The 20873-nt window shown below is 42.0% G+C and overlaps 2 long non-coding RNA genes across 3 annotated transcripts in view; one reads left to right on the top strand and one right to left on the bottom strand.

Moving 5' to 3' along the window:
- LOC133481352 (uncharacterized) overlaps positions 1-3818 on the top strand; it is a 28922-nt gene extending 25104 nt beyond the window's left edge. Inside the window, exon 3 of the long non-coding RNA XR_009789534.1 lies at positions 1237-3818. This is a non-coding gene — a long non-coding RNA (uncharacterized LOC133481352). The remainder of the gene's footprint in view (positions 1-1236) is intronic.
- A 57-nt stretch (positions 3819-3875) lies between these two features.
- On the bottom strand, positions 3876-10893 carry LOC133481351 (uncharacterized). 2 transcript variants are annotated; one of them, XR_009789533.1, is made up of 4 exons: positions 8335-10893; positions 8027-8254; positions 4157-4311; positions 3876-4071 (listed from the first exon to the last, which is right to left on the bottom strand). It is a non-coding gene; the product is annotated as an uncharacterized LOC133481351 (long non-coding RNA). The 2 variants fall into 2 exon arrangements; XR_009789532.1 differs by having other exon boundaries at positions 3879-4311.
- Between the last annotated feature and the right edge of the window lie 9980 nt (positions 10894-20873).

Genomic DNA, 20873 nt, shown 5'->3' with positions numbered 1-20873 from the left:
ATATATATATTTTGACGAGTATGTGTGTGATTGTGTGTGTCTGAGGTAATAATGAGATCTTTTTTTTTTTTTTTTACCTGTATGTGTGTTGTGTCTGTGTCCTTGTGGTGGTGGGGCGTTGATTTTATTTCATGTAAAGCACTTTGGGTTGCATTGTATGCATGAAAAATGCTATACAACTAAAGTTTGACTGATTGATTGATAACATCATTTGTTTTGTTGGTGGCTCCCAAATTTCTTGATCAGATTCATGTACAAAGAAAGCATGACCATAACAACGTGCACACACATGCACCTTGACATAATTAGCTTTTTGGTGGTTACCAGATTTCTGGTCCCTCAAAAATACTTTTGGTCCCCACATAGTGATTATTATTACCAAAAAGCATGTGTGCAAACAACATGTGCATGCATGCACATAGACACATGCGCGCACACATGCATACAGGCACACACACGCGCACACACACACACACACACACACAGGTTATTAGCTTCCAGTGTGCCAGATGTGCCACCCACACACAAACACGTGAGGCCTGGTCGTTTGTGCTTGACAATCACAGGAAGTTTGTGTGCGTTTACTCGTCTCCCAAAGGACAGCATGTTGCGACAAAATGATGGCAATCTTTGTAGTGTACACGAATAAAATTAAACTACCTTAGTCAGCATCTGTTATTTAGATGTGAGGGATGGCACATTTTGTCAAATTTATGAAATAACAAGAAAGATAAAATTATCTTAATTATCATTGTAGTGCACATCAAATTGGATTGCTACTGTGATACAAGAAAGAGAAGGCAGACACAAACAAGTATTGTGTGAAAATGCATTTATTTAACCCTATGATTATTATCATAATTGTGGTTTGCTTTGAGGTAGAACATCCTTGTGACATCGCCAACCATTGGCCCAGTATACAAACAACATCCTTTGCAAATGTTGTTTTTACTTGACGTGATAACACAAACATGCACACATGAATGCGTTGGGTGTGTACCTGCCACCTCCCTTCCTCGCATGCAGACAGTTCCATACAGAGGTGATAATTACCTCTGGCTGGATGTTGTTTGACTCAACATATGCACAAAACATGCCACAAAAGAAACAACAGCCTGTTTGTCTTCCAGGAATCTTTTTGTTGGCCATGTGCGTGCATGCCCACATGGGCGTGTGCGTGTGTGCACATGGTGTGTGTGTCTGTGTGTGCCTCATACCACCCTCCCTCCTCTACAGACCCGCTGAGATTCGCACTTCCCTTCCCGTACCGTCTCTTCGCCTCTGACCCAGTCTGGAGGTGGCAAGGCTGCAGTGATCTCACCTTCCTCTGGGGAGATTGGAATGAGTAACAGCACAAGCTGCCAGGCACGAAGCTGACGTCCAGCCTGCTACAGCAGCAGCTCCCACACGCGGGCCGCTGAACAAAGAGCCTTACGAGCCACATTGGCTCATCCTCTACATACACGGGTGATTCTCAAGCACTGTACCTTGAGAGATCATCAGGGAAATGATCCAATTTCACCAAATTGGTCTGAAAATCTTTCTTCATCTATCTATGCCAGTGATGTATAATGACAGGCAGAACAATTAAATGCTCTTCCACTAGAGAGCAGAAGGTACATAATTATTATTTACTGTATTGTATTGTTTTTATTTGGTTGTGTGTTGTGAGCTTTTTCTGAAGTAAAATATGTGCCTTGGCTTACTACAGGTTGGGAAACACTGCATTATGCACAATCAGATGAAGATCCAATACAAGAGCCGAATCAAAATGTCTGTCTTTATAATAATTATTATTGTGATTGACTGTCAGAGGTTGTTGAGTGGAACCTCAAGGTTGATCGAAGTTGAAGTGGAAAAATTTGTTGCTCACCCAGGTTTTTTACCATTTCCTTAGCTTTTTTTGGAATGTCACCACAGATGTACCAGTGATGCCAATGAGGAAAAGTGTGAAGAGATTCTGAGAACTGGAAACTGGTTGTTGGAACAGAGGAGTGTCTTTAACTCATTCACTGCCAGCCTTCCCAGCTAACATGGATATTTGACTTCTAAAGCCGTCAATGGCAGTGAATGTGTAAACTGCTCAGTATAAAACAAGCAACGCCTCTTTTTTAAAAATTATATTATATATACACAACTGGGGTGGCATGGTTGTGCCTGGTTAGCACATCTGCACACAGTTCTGAGGACCGGGGTTCAAATCCCAGCCCCGCCTGTGTGGAGTTTGCATGTTCTCCCCGTGCCTGCGTGGGTTTTCTCCGGGTACTCCGGTTTCCTCCCGCTTCCCAAAAACATGCATGTTAGGGTGATTGAAGACTCTAAATTGCGTGAATGTGTGCGTGAATGCTTGTTTGTTTATATGTGCCCTGCATTTGGCTGGCAACCAGTACAGGGTGCACCCCGCCTCTCACCCAAAGATAGCTGGGATGGGCTCGAGCAAGCCCGCAACCCTTGTGAGGATTAAGCGGTACAGAAAATGGATGGATGGATACACCACTGGTCAAAAGTTCATCCCAATTCTTGCAGGTCAGTGTCTCGTTGTACTCTGAAAGGTATCACAGAGCAAATAAATAATTCAAACTACAAAAGAAATCTATAAACCAAAATGTATTCTGAACATTTGACTCATTGAAGTAGCCACCTTGGGAAGATATAACAGCTACAGTAAACTCTGTTGAGAGAAGTTCCCCAAAATTTGTGGTATTTATAGGTTGCTTTGCTTTCACTCTTCCATTAAGTTCATCCCAAACCATCTTGATGGGTTTTCAGTCTGGAGACTGTGCCTTTTTGTATAATCCTGAAAGGCACATTATTTTTCAGTTTTTGGTAAATATACTTGCTTTTAACAGCTATTCATTGGACTTGAACTTCAGAACTTTAAATGCAAAATACTGGAAAAATTGGTGTGTTCTAAAACTTTAGACCTGTAGTGCATGTACATTACATTCTTCCATCCGTTTGCTATAGTGCTTGTCCTCGTTAGGGTTAGCGGTGAGCCAAGACTAGCTGACTTTGGGCAAGAGGCAGGGTAAACTCTGGACTGGCCGCCAGCCAATCGCAGGACACATAGACAAACAAGCATTCATAATCACATCCTCACCTTCAGAATGGACAGTTTAGAGTCTTCATTGACCCTAACATGTTTTTGGAATTTAGGAGGAAGCTGGAGTATCCGGAGAAAATCCATGCAAGCACAGATCTTCTAACCATTATGCCACCATGCTGTCTACATATTACATTCATAAATGCATTTCACCAAGCAGATGCCAACCTACACAACACAACAAGACCTTATTTTCATCAATACTCATAAAATGCCATTCGCGGACAATATCACCCTTCAAACACCTTCCTGTCTGTCCCCTTTTCTTTTGCATGTCAGTCAGGCATTTAAATAATGAGTTTTACTTTATTTTAGTTTTGTTTTGCAGTGCACAACTTGTTTTTCTTGTACAGAAAGTGAAAGTTAAGAAAGTTAAAATGTTGCTTAAAAAAAAAAATTCCTGTACAGTTGATAAAGGTTTTATAATGGGGACAGTGTGACCCTGGAATGCGGCATTTATATTCCTATGGGAATCCATTTTTCATTGTTGTTTGTAGTGCCCTGCATCATCATAAGAGCTGTTTGGACACGCTTATTACTAATTCTGGTAACCAAATGATTAGAAACAGCATTATGCAGTGCAGTTCCGTCCACTTGAATAACAGTGTCAGTCATATTGTCTTTGAAAAGGCAGTTTTCTCTTTGGAATGTTGATGTGTACCTAATGTTGTGGCCGGTTGATGAAGTGGAAGCATGAGTGCATCGATTTGTGTGTGTGTGTGTGTGTGTGTGTGTGTGATCAACTCAGAAAAAAAAAAAAATTCCTGAAGAAATCTGACTGAATTATTAATGTCTTTATTCAAGTTTGATGCCTTTTCTATTGTTGGGGAGGTTCCTGAGCGATGGCCTGCATATAAGACCTCCTCCGCTACTTTCACATCCACACATCTGTCCATCTGTCTTTCACCTCCATCACCCCATCCTCTCTGGCCTGTGTAGGACCCCTGGCAAATTGGATGGGAAGAGCGCTAGAGAGGGGAGAATTAGATCATGTAATGGGAGCTGCTGGCAGTGTGACTAAATTGGCTAACTATAGCTAACAACATTACACACTGTCCATCTGGGGCCTGGCTTGTCCTCCCTCTGCTCCTCTTTGTACAATCAGCTATGTGAAGGACTCCCTTATTTAACAAGGGAGGAGGGGGGTCTCTTCTTGGGAATCATGTACAGCCCGTAGTGAAGCCAATGAAATCTGGGAATGTGATCTCCTGAAAATTTGGTTGGAAATCAGACAAGAAATTAAGATCGATATATTACATGCCTATCACTGGATAATTTTCGCAAATGAAAGGATTACATTCAGTGATGCAGGAACAGTGGTCACATGCGATGCATGTGATGCAATGCGATTCCATGGTTGACTTCCAAGTAATTCTAAAACAACTGACTACACAGAAAATGATGTTGAAAGTTTGCAATTTTCCCCAAAAAACACATTTGTTAAGCCTTTCATCATGACCTGACAGTAGTACTTAAAAGAACATGATCTGTGAATAGGTATCTTTTGCCCCATCTTGTACCTCTGAATTCGATTTTTAAGACACCAGCACCCCCGAGAAATAAAAACAACCAAATCAGAGAAAGAAGGTGTAACTGACAAGGTGTCAATCATTTGCTGTGCACTCGTGAGCTCTCGCCTTCCTGTGTGGAATTTGTATGTTCTCCGCCTGCTTGAAGATTTAAATTGTACGTAGGTGTAAATGTGAGTGTAAATGGTCGTCTATTCAGTGGTTCTCAACTGTTGTCACCCTGACACCCGCATTTTCCTATCGTTACAAGGTCGTGAGCCACTTTTATAGAAGTAGAAGTTTTTTAAATAGGCTCTAAAAAGTCATGTACAGTGTATTATATTTTTAAATACGGTTTCAAATGAGTTTGCTGTATCGCCAAAATCGTATTCCTCACCAGGACATCCTCCAGCCAGAGACTGAGCTGCACTGTATTTTTCTTACAGAGTAAACTAGTGGCGAGAGTGCAAGGAAGCAACATTACATTTCTGGTCACTTTCCAACTGTGTTCCATGTGGGAACCTGGTATGCTACTGTACTGTATTAAAAAAAAAATCTGAATATGAATAGACCGACATTTAATTTTTTTATTAGCTGTTCCCAACCCACCCAAAATGGGTCCGTGACCCGCTTTTGGGTCCCGACCCACCAGTTGAGAATCACTGATCTACTGTATATGTGTCCTGCCGTTGACTGAGGGTGTACACCGCCTCTTGCCTGAAGTCAACTCGGATAGGCTCCAGTTTATCAATGACCCAAATGAGAAGTGCAGTGGAAAAAAATATGGATGGATTCTTAAATATCCCCATAGTTGATCAACTAAATTTCCTAGTCAAATGGCTATCCCTGTCCTCTGTGTACTTTCCTGACATTTTATGAGTTTTGAAAAGGTGCGATGTAAAAGTGTGTTAGATACTTGACGGTCCCTGACTGCGTCGACAGCTGGCCACAAGCCCGGGTTTGAGGCCAGGCAAGCTGTTCTGCCCCGTAAGAGCGTATAGGCGCCGCACGGGCAGATGCTGGGAAGGATGCCACGCAGGCGTCCGTCGACAGGCGGACGTCAGTGGCTCTCCAGAGGCGCTTTGAAGCCAAGTTCATCACGCACGGCTACCGGATTAGAAGCTTAGAGCGGGTCTGGTTTTCTAGTGGGGGTTATTTTTGAATGTACAGATAAAACGAGCAGATGGAAGGCGAAGGGATGGGAATGTTATCCTGCAAAAACAGTGGGCGGGGGGATTTTTGAAGACCGACTAATGGATGGGGTTAACGCAAGCATGGAGGCACATTGGAGGTGAGGTGGGAAGAGGGGAAAAAACAAGAGGAGAAAGAATGAGCAAGAAGGGATAATAGCTGCGGAGTAATACCACAAGGCTTCCAGGCAAAGATGAAATATTTGCAATTCCGTTGGGTCTCTGGGCTGCAGGCTCTCACCCCATTTGTATGGAAATGAGTTTGTCTTTCTATGCCTCAACACTGAGGAGACCGTCGAGAAGGAGGAGGAGGCGACGCAGGGAAGGTGCGCAAACTGTCAGCGATATTTTGATTCCTGTCAATGCTTTTGGAAGTCAGGGCGCCTCGGTTTGTTTCTGGGCTGTACATATGGATAAAATAAATCCATGCCGCGATGACACACTGATCAATGCGGCTGTCGCCAAGGGAGTGAAGGCCCTTGTCTGTTATTGACACTTCTGCTCACCTCTCTCTCGCTCGCTCTTTCACCCAGCGTCAGTGCGCCACGCTGCCCGGGCACACGAGGCCCACAGCTGGGACTACTCCCATCCCTGATCCTGCTGCTGCTTTCCAAGATAGCGAGCAGATGCAGCAGACGGCTTTCTGTTCGACTATTTTTAGCATGAGGGGCAGCAGTGTTGAGGTACGCTGCCACTCATGGCCAGCTGCTCATCTCTGTTAGCGAGTCTGAGAGTGAGGCAAGGGGGGTTAGAGGTAGGAGGACATCTCATCTCGGCCACCCTTTACTAGCTTCAGCTCCCTCCCTTTACACCTTTCCTCCCTCCCTCCCTACCTTCCTCTCTGAGTCACAGCCGCTAGCCACAAGTCTGAGTCACGCAGCAACTCTCGTGACATGTCTGTGGATGCACCGACATGAGGTATGAAAAGAATGGAAAATGAGACCAAGCGTTATATGAGGTTGTGTTCTTGGACGAAACAAGGAACATTCATGGGTGAACCATCCAGACAATGAACTAGACTAATGCTGCATTTTCCTCATTGTAATGTATGTACGTGACTGTGCTCATGTGAAGACATGCGAAAGACAACCTCAACTTCTCACACTACAAAGTGTGAACCAAAAAGGCGCACTACGGTTCGGCCCGCCGTCTACCACGGATGCCATTATGTTGCCTCCTGACCCATCATGTTCTGATAAGGTCAAATTTGTCATGTTCTGATCAGGGTCTGACATTTTGCACCTTCCGTCAAAGCTTTCTACAGATGAAACATGGACGCCAAACAGTTTTGAAACAAGCTTATTCTTCAATGAACCTAACTGTATGTTTTTAGAATGATGGTGGAAGCCAGAGTACCCAGAGAAAACCAACACAAGCACTGAGAGAACATACAAACTCCACACAGGAGAGCCAGAGCTGAGAATCAAACCCAGGACATCTGAACTGTGTGGCAGAAGTGTGAACCATTATTTCACTATTTACTCTCATTGGTTTATATGCATGTATTATCGATTTAAATAATTACTTTTGAAATCAGGTCATTCGAATTTCTTGAACTTATCTACGTCGTCACTAACGAAGATAAGATAACAAACACGTGTGCTCTCACAAGTGGGTCTTCTACACGGAGGCAACCAATCAGAGGAAAGGGGGTGGTCTTAGCCAAATATGAACAAAGCGGATACAAAACTGGGTCAAACAGAAGTAGCTGTCAGTGGGGCCTTTTCTGGACACTTGTATGACATAACGAAGGTGTTTTTGGAAATAAAACTTTTATACTAAGTCCATGTGAGAAAGTCACTCTATGGAGGTCTAAATAGCCAAAATAGAGGACCTTTAAAAGAGAAAACACTCTATTGTACGTTCAAAATGTTAAGTCATGCAACTTTTAAAAAACATTTACACTCAGTCTATGGAAAATCTATGGAAAATACTAATTCTAAATGTATCCAGTTTCGTTTATGAAATCATCACCATTACTAATGTCTGTGTCTGTACTACTATTTACTACATTAAAACAACAAAGCTTGTGGTGGTATAAGGTTTTTTCAGTACATGGATATGTACTGTATACCCCGATATTCTTTCAACCTATTGCCCCTCATCAAATACATTTAAAAACAAATCCCCATCATCATTATTAGGCAGTGGACCTGACCTGCAGCGTCAGGTCCTAGTGCCAGCCTGTACCCCACTTCCAGTCCCCTTCGATATTCTTGCCTCACCCTCAACGCTCCAGTCCTGTGGTCCTCGAGGTGACAGTCAAGAGTTATTGATCCCCGGAGATGAGAGATCACACGGGGGCAGCCTCGCCACGGGTGAAGGGTCAAAGCAGAGCGGGTCAAGAGAGATTGAATGTGCCCGCCTTGTTGCCAGGAGCCACACGGGTCAGCTGGAGCCAGTTCATTCTGTGACCCCTCCTGGTCAATATCGCCCCCCTGTCCATCATTGAACTGGAATTCAGCATTAGATTTTTTTTTTATTTGTCGCCCGCGTGCATAATTCCCTTGAAGACAGGAGAACGGCTGCATACCTCCGATTGATTGACGATCGTCTTGACCCGCAGGCGAATAGGGGCCTTACTCTGGATCGTTTCTTGTCGATAGCGGGCAAAGCTGCCTGATTTGCTGCTGTTCGCGGGCGTTTAATGCAGAGCTCATCAGCTGGGTCAGCAGGCCAATTGCAGGTTTGTCTGGGTAGACACTTCCCTCATCACATCTTTTCCCAACGTGATGATCACAGGTGAGTAAAACTCTACACAGGGCTTGAATAAAGAATCCAGTGAACGCTGTTTATCATGGGGGATTTGTTCTAGATCCACAAGCAATAGGTAAAAGTCTGTACATTAGAGACTATCTAAAAAAAAGATTGTTTTAGTTTTACCCCTCCCATATGCTTCACACATATTTAAACTTAGACTATTCCTTAGTGTCTGTTCTCATTCTCTTGCATGCACAGTTCTTTGAATCCAAGATGCAAAGCAAGCTGGCTTCAAGCTGTTTTTTTGTCACTCCCAGTTGCAGGTTACTGAAAAAGTGACACATAAGGAGAATTAAACACTGTCCAGTATATGGAAATCTGTGGTTTATTGCAATGTTTTATGCGTTTTTGCAATATACTTATTTTTTACTTTACATTATTTACTGTAATGCCCAAGTGGGAAAGGTGAGCCACAGTCGCCGATGCACTTTCTGTTTTGTTTGTGCTAAGAGCATATGGGTGCGGTAAAACTAGAATAATTTTTTATATGCTCTCTTTATAGCGCCAATTTTCGCCTATTGTGGCTGGGTCTGGAATGCATTCCCTGCATTAAACGGAGGTTGACTGTACTCCTGATTCCCGTCAGAGGTGCATTTTGGCATAGACTCTGCAGGCCCTGGCGCTCCCCTGGAGGAAGCCAGTCATCAACGGAAAGTCTCCGGCTGTGCTCTGCAGCCACCCAAACACACACCCACAGATACACATTCAGGAACACACACACACGCACACAACAGTGAGGGATGCTCGTACACTACATGCAAGGTGCTGGCCTTGGCACAGGACTGGGAAGCAAGACCGGAAGCAAGAGGAGGGAATGTGGGAGGTGAAAGTTGCACACAGAAGAGGCTTCTGTGTGAGTATTATTGGGCAAATGTTACTGATATTGTGCATCAACAACAACAACAAAATGAATATAATGCAATCAAATGGGGCAGCACAGTGTTGGAGTGGTTAGCACGGATTCGAATCTCAGCTCAGGCCCTTCTGTGTGGAGTTTTCATGTTTTGCTGTTTTTAGGTTCGTTGCAAACTAAATTGTCCGTGGGTGTGAATTTGTAAGTTTGAAGGGTTCTTTGTGTGTGTACATATACATATACATACATACACACACACTGGTATTATAAATATAGTATACTGTATCGATATGGTTTGAGGCTGCCGGCTGGATCTCAGTAGGTAACCGGAAACGTAATTTTGTTGCGAAAGCTCATGTGATACAACATGGCAATTCTGATTGGTCATTATTACACCTGCAATATTGCGATGCCGTTCACCTGAGATTCAAATTTTGAATTGCAGCAAAAGTAGTGGTCGACCGTCAGCCACTCACTAAGACTAGTTGGAGAACCGCGCACACTGTGCGACTGTTCAGTCGCGTTTGGTTGTGTCGTTTGTTGTGTGGCGGCCTTGAATCTTCAGTGAATGTAACATGCTTTTGAAATATAGGAGGAAGAGAAGGAAACACCTAGAGAAAACCAAAGCAGGCATGTGGAGCACAAACACCACTCATGTAGGCCCGAGCCATGGTTTGAACCAAAGACCTCTCAACTGTGTGGCAGATGTTAACAATTACTACACCATCCTGCCATAATTTTTTGTTCACATGCATGTACAGTATTATCAACTGAAATTCATTACGAGGGGCCAAGACCTTAGAATTCACGTCATTCCTGAGAAAAATATATTCTGTAGTTTAAGTGATCTTTTATGCTCACAGCAAACATTGTCTTGAATTAAAGACAAAGTGAACCATTACTTTTCTGAACACTATTGTTAGGACAAACGTGCTGTACTACTTACTAAGCATCCAGTCAGATTTTTGCACCGGGACTGCTCATCTAACCATTCAAGTGTAATTTCTGAGCATATCCTTCTTTTAGTTTCTCATGTTTCAATCATGTGTCAGCAAGGATTTCTGTCTAATTAAGGCCCCATGAGCTGTTACTTTTTTCTTTTTTCGCAAATATTACTGGACCCGAGACACAGTACTGGACTCGGCATCCCGTCAGATTGCTGCTGTCCTGTTCACAATCCCTAGGAGGCATATTTGTCTGTTATGTGGGGTCTACTATGACACACTGTGAGGTGCCATTACAGCATTAAATACAATAAGTATAATCAATCTGAATTCAGTCCATTTTTGGAGGCATATTTTGGAACCTGGCCTGCTTTTCTTAGCATTTACATTGGCTTTCTGAGGAAATGCATTCCTTAGTTTTTCTTGTCACTGCAGGGAGTCACACAAAAACTAAAAATAAAAGGAGTATTTTTGTTTTAATGTTTCTGAGACAAGTGCAATTTGTAATTTTCACTGAGGCTGTTTTTTGTAGCAATAATAAAAGCAACTCCTCTTCTTTCCTCCTGAAATCATCTATTCTCCATCTTCCATGCCACTTGTCACTGTGAGATTTGTGTAGGCAGCATTGTGATAGGACTAGATGCCCCCTCGCCCAACGCCCCCCCCCCCCCCCCCCCCGCCCCCCAGCAAGAGCTACAGGAGCCATTTAAAGAATAACGAAAATCAGTTTAATGGGGAACAGCAGGTACGAGTGGGCATTTGTGTACTTTATTTCCTATTCAGTTCGCCTTCATCTTCAACTACTCTTTCTCCATCTATCTAGCTTACCTGCCTCTTTCTCCCTCTCTCTCTCGCTGTCTCTCTCTCTCACTCTCTCGCTTTCTGTCATCTCTCTCTCTCTGTCCATCTCTCACACTCTCCGCCCCCCTCTCTTTGCTCTGCTTTTCTTTCACTTTTTCTTTTCTTTTATCTGGGCACACATTCCTCTCCTCCCACACTCGAGATTCTCACTAAATGATTCCAAGTGTCTGGGCCCTGTGCCTCCACAAGCCATACACAGGCACACACACCTAAAAACACACAAATGGATGCACACACACACGAAAACACAGTTACACCCACAGAAAGATGTATGCAAGCGTCACACTGGCTTCTGCAGCAAGGGGATAACAAAGTAAACAAAAGAGAGAGCGAGAGTGAGAGAGAGAGACAGAGAAAGGGACTGGAGGTCTCTTTATTCCATTCTGCAAAGAGAATCACAGGCTAAACATCATCCGTCCTTCTATCAAGCCGTCTATTCAGCCAACAAAAATACCCTTTTATGCTCCGTTGCTAGGTCTCAATGCCATATACCACGGAATCTCTCCAAGCCGAAGTGCAGCACTTTCACGCCGAAGATGGGATGCAATTGAAGCGCATACCCAAAAACAAGAGAATATAAATGTACTTGTTTATTTGTTTGTGTGTGTGGGGGGGGGGGGGGGGGGGCTGTGGACATACGCTACAATCCACAAAGAGAGGAGCTGCTAAATGATATTAAAGAGAACATATGGATGACAGGTAAAATAAAAATATAAACTAGCACATCTTTTGTTCTGTTTATTCATCAGAGCAGCAGCATTAATATTATATTACAGTACATCCCTGCGGGGCTTTAAGTAGAATTAAAATGCTGACATAGGATGTTAGCATGCTACATATAGCCTGTATGAAATCCGCAATATTAGGTACAGCTGCTCTATCCTGGTGGTCAACTATGTGAACCGCTAAACAATGACTTTTTCTTCAGTGAAGACTATTGGACGAGTGCGATGTGAACAGCTTACTACTAAGCGGTAATCGATCCGATGCGAGCTGCACAAAAGTCAGCTGTCATGAAATCAAATTATCCCATATCCCAGACGCACAAATGTCATCTATTTGAACAACTACACTACGAATTTAGTTTTTGTCAAAATGTTTACCGTTACAAACCACAACCAAATATGGACTAAAAGCTGCCCTACGCACATGCCAGCTGCACAAAGGTCATCTACAGTATGTGAACCACTACACCATCAACGGCTGCTTTCATCACAAACTAAACCCGCAGGCAAATCAAGTGGGCCACTAAAATGGAACAGTACGTATTGATCTAGTGCCAGCTCCACATAAATCAGCTATAAAAACCACTATACTGCCAATCACGTTTTCATAACAAATTAAACCCAGATGCCGACTCCACACCCTGGAATGATCATCAGTCAATCATAGGGCGATTATGAATGGCAGCTAGTGTGAATTGATCCAATACCAGCTGCGTTAAGGTCAACTATGTGAACAACTACACTACTAATAGCTTTATTAAAATTCAATATTAAACCCACTCACAGAGAATACAGTGGCCTGTCGCCAGTCACTCGCTGGGGTGAACAGCTCACTGTGTTAACTGATCACACGCCTGCTACACAAAAAACAAAAAACAAAAAAACAATTCCTATGAAAACTGTGGAAATACAATCTCGGAACTCATGTACACATATAAAGTGGTGGGTGAGGCAACTGAAGAGCTCATTCAGGTCACAAGCAGTCAAACACAAACTTATCTTTCGCAGTACTAACCAACTGTTTTATATCTGATTATATGTCACAATTTTCAGTTGGTGAATATCTCACTTTGCAAGAAAACAGTACATAATGATGAAATCGATATTCTTTTCTCCATCTTGCATCATGCTTCCTGCACGCCTTTGTGTTTTTTTTTTTTTTAAAGATATCAATAATTCAGACATGAAGTTGAGGCTGAATAATTCATATGCCGATGTCAAACATAAACCCCACTTTTAGCGAGAAGCTACTATGGAGCCAAGTTCAACTCATTTTTTTAAACCCTGTTTTTCCCCCCTCTCTCCTGCCTTCCACCTCTGCCCATTCTTCTCCCCGTCATCCCATTTCTACTGCCTTCATCCACATGGAATTCTCCTTTCACTCTTCCTTGTCTCCTAGATTACATGCATGTAGATCGAGGCGCTTGTGCCTTAAAGAGACAACACGGGGACATGGATAAGTAGTGGTGGCTGAAAAAGGGATTTGACTGCCTATCCTGTCAGCGCACAATGTAAACCAACAATCCCACCAACTAATCCCATCGCTGCTTCAAATTGGAGGTGTGAAAACATTGAGGGGGGATCCGTGCATGCAGGCGAGTCACAGCGGAGCAATTTATTTTTCTTCTTGTCGTTCTTGTCATTTTCAGTCTGTTGCACTCTGACTTCCTCGGCCTCCTTCTCATTGCAAGGGTGACTCACAGGCTATTATTGTATTATAGACCCTTGGGGTCTATTTAGGCACACACTGCCTCCTTAACCACAGCCCGCATTCATCGTTTGATTAGGCGTGACACTAATTAGGATTCATCAATACCATTAATCTGCTCATCCAGCCCGTGGATCAGAATATCTGACTCATTTACATGAAGGTGTTTATCCACCTATTGAGCTTTCTTGTCAGCCCGTTCTCCTCCCATCTTGTCATGCGGTGATGCTTTGTCACTGCTCTTGGCATTTGGTAGCATTTTTTTCCTCTTTTTTTTCAACGGCACTCGGTGGTGACTTTCTCTCCGCGATGTAAAGCCATCTGCGGTGAGTCATTTCAAATCTGGACAAAAGTGAATCATTTAACCCTGACCTCGATCACTAGTGCACAATTGGTGCACAAAAGCCAAACAGGACCAACAATTTACAACTGCTAATTTTATTAGGAATCAAAAATGTGGAATACATTATAGATATTGAATATTAGAGATTGCTTAGTTTGCCCGAGATCGTATTTCCTCATATTTTCTTCCTTCTTGTTGTAGTGCACAAAGTACGGTCCATAAAGGCACTGTGAGGCTGATGTGCTAACAACTATTTCAATGTGCTACATGTGATGACATAGCAAAAGGAAGTGGCACATGCGTCTACGGTGCTGTCTCAGTACAATATGGCTACAATAATAACGAAAAAAGCTTTAGTGTTAATGTGAAATGACTCACCTCCATCAAACAGTAATTCTTCCCTCTCCATGCATCATCAAATGTAATGGCGAGTAGATACAGTAAACACCTGTAATTCTAAGCGGATAGTGAAAACCCCTGTGGAATTGACACTGCACCTATAATGTTCGTAATTGCCTAAATTAATAGTTCAAAGCATATTGTATTATACAAACTATGGTCCCCAAGCACTTATATAATTTAAAACTCATCTTACAACTTTACCCTTGAAAATAAACTCTCATGATATGATGACAATTTAATTAAAATACAATTTTAAAAAAATCACTGGAAGTGCGCATGTAGATGCGCTTGCGACAAAGATGCTCCGTAACTTCCACTAACAACCAAAAAATAAATCATATAAGTGTACAGTTGGCTAAGGAAGCACAAAGGTATTGTATTGTAAGTAAAACACAAGCCAATGTTCAAGGAATTCATAATAAAAAACATGAAATAATTAAAAGTAAATAGCTACTCCAAGATTGTTGAGTTTACCTCCAAGTAACTGATGCGCATTTTGGGTAACATTATTATTATTATTATTATTAAATTGTTTATTTCTGAGTTAAAATTGTTATTTTATAGCGAAAAAACACTAACCTTTTTATTTTCTGGAAAAAAAATCTATCTTGGGCGAAACATATTGTAAAAGTGTAATTATGAAACCTAACACTTTTGACAGTTATCCCTGCTCCAAATAATACCAAACATTTCAACATCCCAATGTTGAAATGTTCATACTATATCCAGTGAGTAGTATTTTGACTCAATACTACACTATACTAACATGTCCGCCAAAAAAGATATTAGGTAACTATGGAAGCACTGGAGAAGTAGTGGTGTAAATAAAAAATGAAGAGGAACAGAGTCAAACAGAGCTGAGCAGAAGCTGCACAGGAGATGAAAGACCCCCAAAAAATCTTGTCTGAAGGCTTGTGTGATGAGCTAGTTTTAAAAGCATTTCATTCCACAGACCTGCATATCTTCAGGGAGAGGGACTTTAAACAGCAGCTAGGCCAGGTTAGATGGGGCCCAGCGTGGGAGACGGGAGAGAGGCTGTGGGATAGAGCCCTGTGTAGGCACCAACTTAACCCTCCACTCTCCCCTTATCTCCAGTCCTGTGCTCACCCACGCACTGGCTCCTCCATCCCCCAACTCCCCCTCGCTGCTCTCCGTTGTATTCATCAGCCTCTGCCCACACTGTAAACTTCACGCGGAGACCGAAGAATAAGAGCGCTGGCTTGCGCATTTGGCTAAAAAAGTGTCACGGAAGAATGCGCTGCGCAGCGTTTCCATTGCCACTTCAAGGAAACTGGGGTGAGTAAAGTACATGAGCAGACACATACAGTACATACATAGAGTAGTGGTGGAAATGAGCACTGGGCCAATGTTTAGTCAATGCAAAAATGTGAGAAGGGTCAGTTGTGTCAAAGCAGTGTGGTGCCTTCAACGTCACAGAATTAAGTGCGACAGTGCAAGTCTAATATAAGCACAGGGAAACTTTTTTCTACCGGGCTGTTTCAATTTTTATGAAGTTGTCTGAGGGCCATACTAAATGGATGAAAAAAAATATGACAAAACAATTGAACATATATATATTCAGGTGCATCTCAATAAATTAGAATACTGTGTCATGGAAAAAAAATGATCTCCAAATCTCCATAATTCGTGCCAAAGGAGCGCTGACCAAATATTGCCTGCATAAAGTATTGCTCAACGTACATTTCAGATGGCCGATTCTGACCTAATTTATATATTGTCATAGAAATAATGTTTCTTGTTTTTTTATGTAATATTCTAATTTCCCAAGACAGTGAATTTGGGGGATTTCACTCGCTGTCAGCTAAAACCATCAAAACAATAACATTAAAAAAATTGAATTCAATATTTCACTATGCCTAGTGAATTTATATAACATGGGTTTCACTGTTTCAATTGAACCACGTAAATAAGTAGTTTTTCTGTGATATTCTAATTTATTGAGCTGCGCCTGTGATGAACCCAAGACGAACTATAACATCTACAGGTGCACTTCATTTGACCTTTTCTAAACTTCTGAATGCATGTGACCAACTGTTGATTGTTTCAGGACTTTTGGCACAACTTGCTTCTCTCTAAAAGGGAGCTGAACAGCAAAATCCACAACAGGTATTTCAACCATGAATCTACCTACACAATTCCAAGGACGCCCACTTCTATGCCTTTTGGTGACTCTTCTCGTTTCCCTGTAACTGTTGCAACCTGCTGATGATACTGCAACACTCAGGGCAGGGGCTCTAACCGTTGAGTCGATTAGTCGTCTTTACTACGACGCGTAACGCTTCAATTCTTAATATTAAAAAAAAAGAACTTAACTGAAATGTCTTTATGTGAAACCAGTCTGTGGCATAAAAAAAAAAAAAAAAAAAAAAAGGTTGTGCTGTAAAAATATCAATGATGCCATTGGTTCATTGACTTCGACTCGACTTTCATTACATTATAGTCGACTATAAAAAGGCTTTCATCTTTCAAACCCTACTTTAAGCTTAGTGGCCACTTTCCTCTGAGAATATCTTGCTTGACGCATCACAATGGGGAGGCAATGTTGACCAATTACACGTCATCTTGGTCTAATAATGTCAAAATGTGAACAGCATGATCAAGAGGACTGTTTAGGCTCAAATAATGTTGTTTTTCTTGTATTCTTGGTTAAAAAAAATAAAATACATAAATAAAAGAAGACCCTTGTTTACATGTCCTTGAATTCTCGTCAATGGGACAACATAATTCCATCTATCCATCCATTTTTTGTTTTGTTTTGTTTTGTTTTTATAGCGGTTGTCCTCATTTGGGTCATGGGCGAGCTGCAGCCGATCCCAGATGACTTTGGGCAATCGCAGGGCCCATCCATACTAACAATCATTCACACCTATGGACAATTAGGGTCTAACATGCATATTTTGGGGATGTGGGGAGGAAGTTGGGCTACACGGAGAAAAACCAACGCAAACAAGGGGACAACATGCAAACACATAGGAAGGCCGGGGCCAAGATTTGAAATTTGTGGTTTGCAGATAGTATACAGTAATTATGCCTTTAAATTGCGACACCTCAGAGGAAAAGAGTGAATTTATTTCCCAAAAAAAAACCTGATGATTAATAATTGGACTGTTTCTTGTAATTGAATGGCACACAATACAAAAAACTATAATAAAAATCCTGTCTGCTGAATTTGAGGCATAAATTAAACAAATAAATGAATGCAGTTGTAAGTTGTAACTGCACTGTATCATACTGAGAACTGTTGGCAGTATCAGCCAAATGACTAAGATATTAGAAGCAGCAATTGCAGATGCAGTTCCAGACCACTGCAAACTCCAACCACAATAATAAACATATTGTTAAATGAACAACCAAAACGGAGACTTATCATGATTGATTTTCCGTCACTGAGAACAAAATCACTCTGAACTGATTAAGGCTGCAAATGCTGTGAAACTGGCATAATTGTATTTTCGAAGGACCTTTGAAAATCTATATTTTTCATTTTATGTATTATGCTAATTATCATCTTGGAGGGGAAATTGGGTATTTATGCCAATATAGCAATATAAATAATATGACGGCAAACATCTCGATTGATTTTCTTTTCCCACTTCAAGCTTTTGCTCTGCAGGCTATACTATAACTCTGTCTTATCTTCTTTTGTCTGTTTCTTTTTTTTTTTTTCATTGAAGAGCTTCAGACATCCGTTGACAGCTGACCTAATACGAAGGTCAGGTGTGAAGGAAAGTGCTGGCGTCGTGAGTTAAAGGCCTCTGGTCGATGTGGTCAGCACTTCTTTCTCTTTTGAACCCCACATAAAGGGCAGCGTGCGCTCTCGCGACGGGGACGCTTCCCTTACTGTTGCTGTCTGCTCTGGTGCATTTTCAACACAAGAGCTTATCTAAGGCGCATTCTTTGCAACTTTCTGTTGGATGCTTGCATCACCAGCCAATTAACAATTCTCCTTTTTCCACCAAGTGTTTTATCTAAAATGAATTCTATATTGGTCTGTTTGTGTTCGGCAACTTATATTCACAATCTAATACAGTGAATAGTGAACTCGTTTATCACAGATTCATTTCAGACCTACCACAATGAGTGAAAATCCATTTCATAGACAGAGAATATAAAACAACAGCTTAATGCTAACATAAAGTGAAATGCCATAGAAATTAGATTTTATTAAAAACCTTCAAACAACTGTTACATTAACACACACAGAGCAGCAACACATACAAACAAAGCATTAGACAATACTATATTTTTTACTCCGCGGGAACAATGACCATAACTAGTTGGGGACCTTCTTTACCGCTTCTTCTTGTGCTTAAATATGCTAACTTCGGATTTGCCTGTACTGTATACTGTAAAAACCCATAATAAACAATCACTTAAAAATCTGCCATACAGTGGGTAAACACTGAATGTATTATCAGCGCTTGTCCTCGTTCAGGTCGCGGGTTTGTGAATGTGAGTGCGAATGGTTGTTTGTTTCTATGTGCCCTGCGATTAGCAGGCAACCAGTTCAGGGTAGTACCCCGCCTCCTGCCCGATGATAGCTGGGATAGGCTCCAGCGCTCCCGCGACCCTTGTGAGGATAATGGATGGATGGATGGATAGTTAACAAACATAATAAAATACAGTGGTAGACCCAAGAGTTGGTCAAAAACTAGCCAGAGGGTTGTTTTGCATTGTATATTTTTGTTAGTCACTTTAACATTATGCACATTTTAAACATGAACTTATTTTTTTTTCTTTTCCAACACCTTCTCCCACTAAACGGCAGGGTCAGCTGCCCTCGTTTTTAACCTCCAGGAAATCCTGTTTTGAGCATACTCTGCCCTTACTTAGAATTGGAGAAAATCCTGATGTACATTATCTTTCCATCTCTTCTTTGACCTTCCTCTTGGTCTTTGAACATTAAAAGCCTTTTCACATTATACTTAGCAATGCGCAAGGTGGGCTGGGGTTGCTGCAACGCGACATACCCCTCGAATTAAAAATATGTTCAATTTGACGTCAGAAGGCGCATCCAACGGGAAAGGGGCTGCCAGAGTGATTTCAGAGTCCTAACAGCATTAGACCAACCAGGGGGAAAAGCCACCCTGTTACTTCGTGGTTGGCAGCTCTGCAAACACTTCCAAATATGGGCACGCTTGTACCGGGGCACTGTCGTCCTTGCGTGCTACCCCGCAGTAAACACCAAGAAAACCAAGTGCAGTGTGAAATGGCATTAACACTGCACTTACCGGTAATATAAGAAATGAAGAACTGTACTAAAATAGTAATTCAATTAAAAAGTATTGCACATAAACGGTCGATACATTTTTTACCTTTATAAATGATTAAATGCAAATGTTTTCTTCTTAAAAGGTAAACACAACTGAACTGTACTTAACTATACTGGCTTTAAAAAAATCATTGAAGCCACTGTAACATTATGCAGTTTGAACATTTAATGTAGTGATTCTTTCGTGTACCACAGGAGGTAACCCGCGTACCACTAGTGCTACTATTGCTGCACTTTGAGTATCGCTGATCCGAGGGTATGATTCTAATGAAGTTTGTAAAGTTTTGGAAGGGCTGTAGTAGTGGACTTGGTTTGATCATAGATTTGAGGCTTTTTATGGATTGTGAAAAAAACAAAACATCAATAGAGCACCATAGCATTGTTGTTTGGGCTAATAGACGTGATCGGGAACCTGTAGCTAACTGTTTACCGGTCGTCTCAGATTCCTCATTTGACATCAAAAAGGAATCAGCCTCGCCGTTCTAATACTTTTCAGCTTCGGCCCATCTTCTTCTACAATGTAAAATCCACATAGCTCTATGCATGACTGGATTTCATTCATTTCAGCTACACAAAATTGGCAGAAAAAAATGCATTTCTGCGTTGCTTTGTCGTGTGTCTCGATAATGTTTGCTGCAGCTATATATTTATGTATTTTTAGTAGTGGACTTTTTAAGGAAAAGGTTTGAGAATGACTTCACTGGGAAATGCATTATGTCAGTTGACGTAGTAGTAGACCGCAGTTACGAGTCGCAGTAAATAAGGAAGGACAGGAATATTTGCCGGCAAACGTGTATAGACTGAGGCAGACAGATTGCTGGTTGTTTTAGCCCTCACTGGCACGTTGATTTTCCTCTCCAGTCTGAAGCCTGCTGTCTAGCTGTCAACACAACACTCCCCCTTGTACAATCTGCATACACCGAGGCGACGGCAAACCCGAAATGTGTCAAGACGCCACTTGCACACGTCACAATTCCCCCCGACCTGCATCAGCAGCATATGCCTCTGACGCCACACTACCAGCGCACGTGTCCTCGCGCACTTCCCCGAGCATACGCTGTGCCCAAGGCAGGCAGAAACCCGCGTCACCCTGAGCGAAATAGCAGGCCTCGCACATAGCAAGGCCAGGGGAATAATGGAGTGGAACATAAACAGCCAAATCAAGCACAAGAGGAAAGGATGA

This window comes from Phyllopteryx taeniolatus, chromosome 7 (assembly GCF_024500385.1).
Source record: "Phyllopteryx taeniolatus isolate TA_2022b chromosome 7, UOR_Ptae_1.2, whole genome shotgun sequence".
Taxonomy (NCBI): domain Eukaryota; kingdom Metazoa; phylum Chordata; class Actinopteri; order Syngnathiformes; family Syngnathidae; genus Phyllopteryx; species Phyllopteryx taeniolatus.
The sequence above is the reverse complement of the archived record's forward strand: the minus strand, read 5'-3'. Positions and strand labels throughout refer to the sequence as shown.